The sequence below is a fragment of the Entelurus aequoreus genome, linkage group LG02, assembly GCF_033978785.1.
Source record: "Entelurus aequoreus isolate RoL-2023_Sb linkage group LG02, RoL_Eaeq_v1.1, whole genome shotgun sequence".
NCBI classification, from domain to species: domain Eukaryota; kingdom Metazoa; phylum Chordata; class Actinopteri; order Syngnathiformes; family Syngnathidae; genus Entelurus; species Entelurus aequoreus.
The window spans coordinates 64371837-64379516 of NC_084732.1; positions in this window are offsets into that span (position 1 = coordinate 64371837).

Consider the following 7680-nt stretch of genomic DNA (forward strand, 5'->3'; position numbering starts at 1 on the left):
TTAATAAAATGAAAACATGGCTCCGAGACCGTTTATTTATTTATCAAAAAAACAATACACATGAGTAAATCCGCGACAAAAAATATCTTATCCATCACACAATCAACTCAGAGGATATGGGCATGGCCTCAAAGGGTCAATATCCGATGAGGCAGAGAACTGCCATCAACCCAACATATACAGAAAGGGTTTTTTGGAGAAAAAAAAAGGAAATTAACATTACTTTCACTTTTTCTTCAATTTTCCATGGATTTAGGTTAAAAGGTGTACAATTTCAGACACCATTTATGCACCTGAGTAAAGTTGCGCCGCATTCTAGTGCTAGGTGAGAGTCCATCTTAAGTATGAAAATCTACAAACACTGAACACTGTTGCCCTCTGTGTTTTAATTTTTTTTATTTCTATTTACTGTTTTAATTGGTTTCACCCTTAAAATCGTTTTTAATCATATTTATTTTATATTGTTTTTATATGTATTTATTTTTATTTTTTGTTTTTTATTCAGTCATTGGTGGAGCTCAGGATAGTATTTGAATGTTGTTTTTAATATTGTTGTGCAGCACTTTGGAAACATTTTGTTGTTCAAATGTGCTATATAAATAAAGTGGATTGGATTGGATTGAATTATGCTGTAGTATAATGTAAAACTGTAAATTTAGAAAGGGAATGCTTTGTTTTTCTTTAAATACATTAACACCATCACATTTTGTTATAATAATACTAAGTCGTTGAACCTCTTGAGGCAAATTTGGCATTTGTTGGGGTAGTTATCAAGTGCGATGCTAGGTACCATAACTTGCCTTCCACAATGTAGTTTGCCGCTTTTCTTTTCAGGTTGAAGCGCTCGTATTTTTTGGAATTTGGTGGTACTTTCCCTTCGGTAAGGTATTCCACCAATTTTCTATAGGTGCTTGGTTCCATGATTTAGATTGGAGTCAAAATCCGCTAATAAATTGGAAGGTGGGCTTCAAACTGGATAAAGCCAAATGTTTCAAGTACCTTGGTATGGCGCCACCTCCTGTTAATAGTGTGAAATGCCATAAGCTTACGCCTAGTTGGCTGGGCAAAACGCCGACAGGCTTATCGGAAAATGTAACCCTAGTGCGTCCTGATTCTGGGGGTCCAAATGAGGAAAAAGTGTAGGGGCAGTGTTGGGACTAACGCGTTACTTCGTAACGCGTTACTGTAACGCGTTACTGTAACGCCGTTAGTTTCGGCGGTAACTAGTAATGTAACGTGTTATTTTTTATATTCAGTAACTCAGTTACCGTTACTACATGATGCATTACTGCGTTATTTTACGTTACTTTTAATGTAGTATAAAGTGTGTTAGTGTCGTAGTTCTGATTCTTCTTGTGTCACAAACCGGAGAAGAGATACCTGCGCTCTGTGTGTGTGTCTGAGTGTGGGGAGAGAGAGGAGGGGGCGGGGGCGTGTCTGATCATGGCGGAGCCAGAAGTCGAGTTTGTTAACATGGAGATATTTTCACTACTATTCTTTTGTCGAGCACAAAGAAAATAACATTTTAGTTAAATGTAAATTGTGCTTTGGATCAAAGATCCCATCTACTGCCCAAAACAGCAATTGAAATCTGCTGAAACAAGCTACATAAGCAACATGCTTCGACGTAGCTAGTAAAGAGAGACAGAGACTCCGATGCTACTTTCCCTCCACCACTTAAGGATTAACTCTGCCTCTGCTCATCATTCAGCACTGAAGGTACACACTCTGTAGAGCGATGTTCCCTCTAATTTTTCATGTGTGTGAGCAAACGCAAAAACTCCCTGAGCATTCAGTGGAGCCCATGTGAGCAACATCAGACGTGCACACTGTGGCTACACCAGCAGCACACCTGTCCCGAACCTGACTAAATAACAAGTTCAATCTCCATCCATTTTCTACCGCGTGTCCCTTTCGGGGTCGCTGGAGCCTATCTCAGCTGCATTCGGGCGGAAGGCGGGGTACACCCTGGACAAGTCCCCACCTCATCGCAGGGCCAACACAGATAGACAGACAACATTCTCTTATTATTATAATCAAATGACAGCAGTCATTTCCTTTTCTAATATAAGTGTTTAGGCCCACTTACAATGACAATAACAAAAAATATTGTTTTTCATGAACTGTGTACTTGTATTGTTTGTCTGGGTGGAGGTCCTGCTTTGGAAATACTTTGTACCCCTTTCAGACATTGCATTTAGTTCCCATTAAAACATTCACATGTTGCACAATGAGATGTAAGCAGGGGATCATGTGTACATTCCTGCAACTTCCTGTTTGTAAAAAATATATTTTTATTAGTATTTATTTAATATACTAATAGCATTTCATGATTAATATTTATAAATTAAGATTCCTAATAAATGACACTAGAATAAGCACACATTTGATTGGCAAATCATAGTGTAACAACCTGGAATGACACTTTATGTGTGGTGTTGGAGTTGTCCGACTTTTTGTGTGGCTGTAAACGCATCACTGGCTAAGTGCCATATGTGCATGTGTTGGCGCAAGTGAGAAAGAGCGAGCGGCTGCTGTTGATCTAACAAAGTTGCTTTTGGTCTGGTTTGTACTGCAGAAAATGACCACTTTTGCTAGATGATATTTTTTTTACTAATGTTTTGGTGATGTGTTTACGGCCGACAATAAAGAGTTTTGCTCAGTAAAGTGATGGATGGAATTCATGTCCTCAAAGCGTCTCGACAGACGTTACAATATTTGAACTATGATGACGAAAACTGTTTTCTCTGTCGTGTCCGTGTCGTGTCGAAAATTGTTATGCGCTTATTTTTTTATTTGATTTTGTGCGTGGCATAGATTTGCCGTGCGCAGAGGACGCTTGAGCAATGCGCAATTGCACAGGCGCGCACCTTAGAGGGAACGTTGCTGTCAATTCTCTTATATACTCTTTCATCCTAGACTTCCAGAGTGTTTGACTATCACATCACTCTAAATGTATAAACTATAAAGTTCACAAACATAAAGAGGGATTCTAGTGGGCCAGGCCAATCTTTCCTTATCTCTAAACTAAAACTGGGGAAATGTGTAGAGTGTTCTGGGCTTCAGACATGATTTTGTGTCAGAATTCTTTGAGGAAAAAATGCCTGGTTAGGCTTTGTGTATGTAGTGTGTGCCTTTCTTGCTTTACAGCTATGTTGTTATTATGCTGTTTGTTACTTATGTATGTTATGTTGCAGCTATTTCAAATAGTTTTGTCAATTTGTTCTGGCCAGAAACAAATAGGCCTTTGTAACATATCTTTGTCTTTGTGTGTTGTATGTAGACCACATTGCTTAGCAGAGTTCAGTGATGCAAATGCATGTCAAGTTGATCAACACATTGTATTATTCTCCAGTGCAATAACAGTACTGAAATGAAGGCTAAAGGGCATTAATGGGAGCTTTAAAAAAAAAAGAAGAAAAAAAGAAGTAACTAAATAGTTACTTTTCAAAGTAACGCATTACTTTTTGGTGTAAGTAACCGAGTTACTTTTGAAATGAAGTAACTAGTAACTATAACTAGTTACTGGTTTTCAGTAACTAACCCAACACTGGTAGGGGGTGTGTGAAAAGGGCAGGAAATTGTAATTTAGGTACCTGGTTTAGGAATAGGGAACATACAGCCATAACAAACAGAACAACCGCATGTGCATGTATAGCCTTATCTATATTGGAAAATGTATGTGTGTGAGAGAGAATCAACAGCTGATACAATGGACTCATACTATAATGAAAGTAAGTCATTGATTTCCAGAATATGTGTAATTTATTAATGCTGAAATTCTGACAACTGACGTTTCAGCATTAAGGATAGTTTACGCCATTTACGCAAGCGTTCTTCTTCTCCTCCTCCTTGGGCTTGCTGTTTAACCATCAAACAAACGCCATGGGAACATCGCCCCCTGGAATTACAAATTCCGATGGGTAACAGATTTCGGTACAACACCAGCCTGAGAAACATTGTGCGAATCGCAACAAGTGACAGCACGGATGAGCCGCCATCAAGACGCACCAAGAATACACGACTTGTATGAAAAGGAGAGGACTGTAAAAGTGACAACTTTACAACGTGCAGCTGTAGTTGCTCTCAGTGGGGACTACTGGACATCAATCGGTAAGCATAATTACCTCGGAGTTACAGTGCATTATATTGATGAAAGGTGGGTGCTGCATTCACATGTTCTGTCTATAATGAAAACAGAGGAGAGGCATTATGGAAAGGAAAATTAGAGGAAAATGTTTCTGCTGTTAACTCAGAAATTGCCTGTTCGGATGTTATGATTGTGGCTCAGGGATTTGTAGGTAGATTATATTTATTTTCCATAACAAATAGGATAACTTAAATACCCTGGCAGTGGCAATAAACTTGAATGTTTGTATTGACATTTTTTGAGTTGATTTTCATAAAATATGCTATTTAACTGCTACTGTTTAACAAGTACTGATTTAAATTGTGTTTGCACAACAAATGTTTTGGCGCTTTTGTTCATATGGGAGAATATTCCAATAAAGGTGCACTACACACTACTTTTGAATTCTTTATTGGGTTTTGCGTATACAATGCAGTTAATCGTGATTAATCAGAGAAATAGTGCGATTAACTATGATTAAAATTTTTAATCGTTGCCCAGCCCTAATATATATACATATTAAGTCTTTCATACATGTATATATATATATATATATAAATATATGAAAGACTTAAAGGTATACTAGAGGATGTTGTGGATCATGTTGACTATTGGTCCTCCTAATTGTCAATCATTCTGGTGATGTTACGTAAGGACATTATATATATATATATATATATATATATATATATATATATATATATATATATATATATACATACAGTATATATATATATACATATATATCAAATAAAATAAATGGCTTATCGATAAGCCATTTTTTATTTATTTATTTATTACAACGCCAAAATAGGCCTAACAACGCCAATGGTTGTAATTCTGTAGCACTTTGAGATTTGGAATCAAATGTAAAGTAGATTACAAATACAATCTATTATATAAATAAATAATATATGTCCTTACATAACATCACCAGAATGATTGACAAATAGGAGGACCAATAGTCAACATGATCCACCCAGAAATAAATAAAACAAATGGCTTATCAATAAGCCATTTAAAAAAAAAAATGGTTTTAATATTTATTTATATGTATCATTATTCTCCTACTCACCTTTCCAGTAGAGGCCTCTCCCCTCTCACTTTCTGTGCTCCTCTGCCCTGACTCCTACAGATCAATAGGGGTTGTGGAGTGATTATCATTATTATCTACTGATGATAGTCATACCTGAATGAGCTCAGCTCCTCTTCTCCTCCATGTGTGAAGTGAGAAAAACAGCTGATGCTCCAGAAGGAAGTTACCCCAAATATAGCAAATGGTAAAAAAGAGTGCACATTTAACTTTATAAACAACCAGGACCTTCATGATGCATTTCAAGCTAACTAGCTAACTAAGTAGCAGCATTGTTTTAGAGCGGTAATGTCACTTTTTGTCAAACACAGACCTGGTGTAAAGTGGAGCTAATACATTTTACTACAAGCAGTGATGCATACTTACTTTCTGGAAAAAGTTTCTTATGTCCATTTTGCATCCGTTCATGTTCTTGTTCTGCAGTGCTGTGTGCTAATATGCTTCGTACACCTGCAGGACCGCAACTCCGCAAGCAAGGTCGCAGAGAAAATGCGGACTGGATCTTGAGTGATGTGGGCATTTTCTATATGAACAAGCGGAATGGATTGGATACCGATACCTTACGTGAGGGGAAACTGAGTGAATAATGACAGGTTATATGATTATTTATTTAAACTCATATTCGGGCCACTTTATAATGAATATGTCGGCATGTATTTGTAAAAAAATAAAAATAATAAATAACACCAAATTATTTAGGGGGGCATCAGAATATTTTAGGGGGGCTTGAGCCACCCCTAAAATAGGCCTAACAATGCCAATGTGGATGTATATATATATATATATATATATATATATATATATATATATATATAAATATATATATATGTATATATACACATACATATATACTGTATATATATATATATATATATATATATATAAATACACACATACATATAGACTTAGACAAACTAATGGTCCACAAGGGAAATTGTTCAACACAGTAGCTCAGTTACAATGATGGAAAGGGTAAGGAAGGAAAGGACAATGCAGGTAAAAATAGACTTATATAGCAATATAAAATCTAACATATATACGAATATATATACATGTGTACAGTATATTATATATACAGATATATTTACATTTTCCTGAGGGAACTCTCCTGAAGGAATCAATAAAGTACTATCTATCTATCCATATTATATTATGTCTATAATGTCTATGGGCTTCTGGCGACTTGACCATGAAGCCCATTTTTCTTTAAGTGCCTCCTTATTGTGCACCTTGAAACAGCCACACCAAAATTTTTCAGAGAGTCCTGTATTTCAGCTGAAGTTATTTGTGAATTTTTCTTTGAATCTCAAACAATTTTCCTGGCAGTTGTGGCTGAAATCATTGCTGGTCTACCTGAATCCCTCATTTTCCATTTCTTAATCAGCGTTTGAACACGTGCTGATTGGCATTCTCAATTCCTTGGATATTTTTTTATACCCCTTTCCTGTTTTATGCAGTTCAATTACCTTTTCTCGCAGATCCTTTGACAATTATTTTGCCTTTCCCATGACTCAGAATCCAGAAACATCAGACAAGATATTTAACGTTCACACTGAGAAACTTTTGTTATTTTTTCCAAATATTAGCTCATTTGGAATTTGATGCCTACAACATGTTTCAAAAAACCTGGCACAAGTGGCAAAAAAGAGTGAGAAAGTTGAGGAATGCTCATCAAACACTTATTTGGAACATCCCACAGGTGAACAGGCTAATTGGGAACAGGTGGGTGCCATGATTGGGTATAAAAGCAGCTTCCATGAAATGCTCAGTCATTCACAAACAAGGACGGTGCGAGGGTCACCATTTTGTCAACAAATGAGTGAGCAAATTGTCCAACAGTTTAAGAACAACAACGAGCTATTGCAAGGAATTTAGGGATTTCACCATCTATGGTCTGTAATATCATCAAAACGTTCAGAGAATCTGGAGAAATCCCTGCACGTAAGCGGCAATGCCCGTGACCTTCGATCCCTCAGGCGGTATGCATCAAAAAGCAACATCAGTGTAAGGATATCACCACATGGCTCAGGAACACTTCAGAAAACCACTGTCAGTAACTACAGTTTGTCGCTACATCTGTATATGCAAGTTAAAACTCTACTATGCAAAGCCAAAGCCATTTATCAACAACAACCAGAAACGCCGCCGGCTTCGCTGGGCCTGAGCTCATCCAAGATGGACTGATGCAAAGTGGAAAAGTGTTCTGTGGTCTGACGAGTTCACATTTCAATTGTTTTTGGAAACTGTGGACGTTGTGTCCTCCAGAACAAATAGGAAAAGAACCATCCGGATTGTTATAGGCGCAAAGTGTAAAAGGCAGCATGTGTAATGGGGGTGTATTAGTGGCCAAGGCATGGGTAACTTACACATCTGTGAAGGCACCATTAATGCTGAAAGGTACATACAGCTTTTGGAGCAACATATGTTGCCATCAAAGCAATGTCTTTTTCATGGACGC